This window comes from Charadrius vociferus, unplaced genomic scaffold (genome assembly GCF_000708025.1).
Source record: "Charadrius vociferus isolate BGI_N301 unplaced genomic scaffold, ASM70802v2 scaffold93, whole genome shotgun sequence".
Taxonomy (NCBI): Eukaryota; Metazoa; Chordata; class Aves; order Charadriiformes; family Charadriidae; genus Charadrius; species Charadrius vociferus.
Window position 1 is genome coordinate 1634178 of NW_009647838.1, and position 4320 is coordinate 1638497.

A 4320-nucleotide genomic window follows, 5' to 3' on the forward strand; every position below is an offset into this window, starting at 1 on the left:
TCGCATTCAAAAGGCCAGAAAAATCTAAAGGCCAGAAAAATCATTCGTACTTACGCAGCAGCTGCAGATATTCAGATCCACAAACCAACTTTTTATTAAACACAGTTTGGGCAACGAGAATTGTGTTATACAGCCCAGTTTTCACGTTTCTTTCCTACGTTTTGCTTCACTGAAGACCTTCACAAAGCTGCACACGCACAATCTGCCTCATGGGAGCAGCCTGCTTGGAGCCATGGCTCTGCTGCCTCTTCTCTCAAGCTTAATTTATTACCAATTAATTTGAGGTGCTCAACACTTTTGAGATCCTCCAATGTCTGTCGTAGTGGGTGGAAGGAGAAAAAAACCCAACAGACTCTTCCCAAGCTTTGTTATCTGGCTCTCCAAAGACTGTCTGAATTTGGGTTACTCAGGAGCTCGGGGTGGAGCGAATACTCCAAATCCGCAGCTGGAAATCAAATATGGGTAAATGTCTAATTAAAAAAAAAAAATAAAAATCAGGAACATGATTAGTAATCTATCTGTTCTTGGCTACCAAACCCAAAAGCAAGAGAAAAAGGGCGCGAGCCTGATGCCCACAACCCCTTTTGGGAGCAAAGCTACACACGCAGCAGCTCAGCAGCTCCTCACCGAAGCCTTTTTATAAGTTTTCTGTGGGACAGTAGAGTTGTCCTGAACTTTTATTGTTCTAAAATTTATGCAGAAAAATGGGGAAAAAAGGGAGTTTCCTCTGTGAAAGTCAAGGGTTGACGCTTAAGCGCTGGGGATATCGTCTTGAACTCAAGTTTTGAGAGCACTGAACAGAGAAAAGTCCACGTAAAATTCACATTTTGCACTTTTGCCTTTGAAAAACCGCCTGCTGAGTCTCCTCTGCCTCTTGCCCGTTCTCGTTAAACCCGAGACGTCCCAGTGCTGTGAGGTTTCTGTATGCCGCGGGTACGAGCCATCGTTCGGAGCGGTGCTCTGGGACTTGCTGTCGCCTTGTTTCTATTTCCACACTACGCATGATTAATCCTCCATTTCATTCATTGTCTTTTTACTTCTCTGCTACTGGGAACAGTAAATAAGAGGGAAGTTGTAACAAGAGCCTCCCTTTTATTCAGAGACCTTCTGTTTCCTGCAGGCTGGCGGCCTCGAAAAAAATCACAGCTCCATTGTGCTCCAAAGTCGCGTTAAATGATTCCGATGGAAAGAAAAACCCACGCCAGTAGGAACAGGGGACTCAAAGAGGAGCGTTGAGGCCGGCAGACAAGGGACACCGATCCCGGGCAGTAGCACATCCTGGGGATGCTGCACCCCCTCGCAGCACTGGCGTTAGGGTTTTCCCCCGGCTTTGTGGGTCCGTGGGAGGCAGGGGCTGCTCCTGGTGTCAGGGGTGCTTCAGTAGGTGTCCCCAAGCACCTCAACCTCCCTGGCGCCATGGGAATGACATCGATTGCCTGGGGGCGGCAGGGTGGCAGGAAAACCCTCCTGTGAAGCCTGAGGGATCCAGCCCTGGGCAGCCATGGGGCAGGGGGAGGCGGACTCGCTCCAGACCCCCTGGAGCTGTGCCAGCAGCAGCGGATGCTGGGCAGGGTGGGAGGATGGGACAGGAAGGCAGAGCCCCCGTGTCCCTGGACAGAGGCAGGCAGAGCTTGCTGCGCTTGAGGCGGTGTTGCCATCCCCGGACAGCTGATACAAACGCTCCCCCAAAATAGATCATTTCCTTCTTCCACCTCAAAGGAAATGGTGTTGGAAGGAGGCTCAGTCGCGGCCGGGATGGTGCAAGGAGGGGTCCCTATGGCAGGCGGATTCGCTGGCAGCCTCCCGCCAGGAGCCGGTTACACGTCCCAGAATGCGGCTCTGGGACAAGCCATCGGTCCCAGGCAGGACACGAGGGGTCAGTCCTGCGAAATGCCCAAACACCCAGGGAAATGCTGCCCCGTCAGCCCCCACGAGCAGAAATCCACCAGCAGTTCGCCATCAGTGGCTGCTATAGCCAAACCAAACCCCCCTGTCCCCAAAACCTGCTCCTGTGCCGAGGGGCTCAGTCCTCACCTGCATTCACCTGCATCGGTTTTACAATATGGTGCTTCATCGTGGCATCTTCCTCATTGGAAGGTGTCAGAGGACACATGTGTCAACACAACTAAACAGAGCGTAAGCGCTGCTACAGCCAACTCTGATAATAAAACGTGAGTCACTGTTACTCAATCATTTACTAACGCACATTTTGCAAGAAAGTTATCTCTTCTAGGAATCGTCACCACACGAATTTGAGAGCAGTTTTTTGTTTGGTTGGGGTTTTTTTAATAAAAAGAGTGCCGTGACTTTGCTTTTTACTGGGTTGCTGAGTCTTCGCAGGGCTGGTGCCTGGGACCCCCATCCATCTGCAGCCTGCTGCCCCTGCTCCCTTTGCATCCCCATCTCAAACCCGGGCACAAGCCATGCGTCCCAGTATGACCTGCTCTGTGTGCTGTGGCCGTGGCCAGGAGCCTGCCAGCCTTCCAGCGTCGTCCTTCCTCCCGCCAGTTCTCACGCCCAACCTCTCCCCGGCACCCGGAGTGAGCTGGCAGCGAGGAGGGGACCACCAGGACCCCTCTGGCTGCCATCGGTACCCCCACGCTGCTTCAAGCCTGCATCATCTGCAGTGCCGCTGGCCGGCGTTCATTTAGGGGATGGGCATTTCGCCTGTGGTTTGGGCTGAGGAAGAGTGAGGTGACAGAATCACAGAATCACAGAACGGTCAGGATTGGAAGGGACCTCTGGAGATCATCTAGTCCACCCCCCCTGCCAGAGCAGGGTCACCTACAGCAGGTTGCACAGGACGGCATCCAGGCGGGGTTTGAATGTCTCCAGAGTGGGAGACTCCACAACCTCTCTGGGCAGCCTGTGCCAGTGCTCCACTACCCTCAAAGTAAAGAAGTTCCTTCTCATGTTAAAATGGAACTTCCTATGTTCAAGTTTGTGTCCGTTACTTCTTGTCCTATCACCGGGAACCACTGAAAGAAGACTGTTCCCATCCCCCTGGCACCCTCCCTTTAAGTATTTATAAGCATTGATAAGATCCCCCCTCAGTCTTCTTTTCTCTAGACTAAAAAGACTCAAGTCCCTCAGCCTTTCCTCATAAGAGAGATGTTCCAATCCCTTAATCATCTTTGTAGCCCTTTGCTGGACCCTCTCCAGCAGTTCCCTGTTGTAAACCCCAGCGCCTCGGGCGAGGGAGACTTCGTCCCAGAAGGGCATGATTTGCATCGCTTTCTTACGTTTCAGTTTGGGAGGGAGCAGGAGGCATCAGGGATGTCGTACCCCGGTTGGAATTTCTTCCCAGGCATTTCTTTAAAAAACGTGGTTTTCAGCCTTGGTGACAAACGCGCTCGCCAAACACTGCCGCACGTGTCCTCAGTTTCCCCTCGATAGGCCTGATTTTTTGAACAGATTCTTGCGAAGAGCATTTAAACCGTGACCTCTCGCTGCTGTAAGGTGTGCGGGGAGCCGGGTCCTTTCCAGGCATTTGGGCCGCAGCGTTTGGTCTTTCCTGTTTTTATTGGAGAACTTTCGGGAGGTCAGAGATGTGTGATTTGAGCTTTTGCCGTGTTAACAGATGAAAGGCTGCTGGGAGCATTAGGATGAACTTCCTTTGTGCCAAACACCGGTCATTTAAGTCAAACGCGTTTTAATGATATAAGCAAGAATTTAAAAGGCGCAGCTAAAAAAATCCACACGTGCCCGTCCGGCTCGCTCCTCGCTGCTCCGCCGTCTCCCTACTTGGCTTGATCTTGAGCGCTCCTGCTGCTGGGAAAGCAGAGCTTCTGATGTGGCAAACAGGTAGACTAAGCTAATTTATAGCTTAAGTCCTTTATTCCATCGTAAAGTAGCGAAAGGGAAGGCACGTCTCTCCTGTGGGTCACCTCTAATAGCCATCGCTTCAGCAAGATGGATTTCAGAATTAGGTGCTCTAGAAGCAGAAGCGGCGCGGTATTTCTCACCAGCACAAAGCAGCTGTAAGAGCAATCTGACCTTCATTCTTAAAAAATAAATTCATTGGGGGGGGGGAATCCATCTTTTTTTTTTTTCTACTGGAAGTGCTGTCAAAAGCAAAGCCAGGGCACAGCACACACAAAATAAAACCAGAAGACAACTTCTGCAAAACGATACAAAACTCCCAGAGATTTACTTTTCCTATTTTTTTTTACTTAAACAGTGGAAGAAAATCGGAGAGCTTGTCTACAAGTACATTGTTTTGGAATAAAGGATGGTGTTAATTTAAAGTGAGCCTATTCTAGACTAAACTGATACCATCTCAAAGTGTTTTTCAGATGTAGGGTGTGATCCAGCACCAAC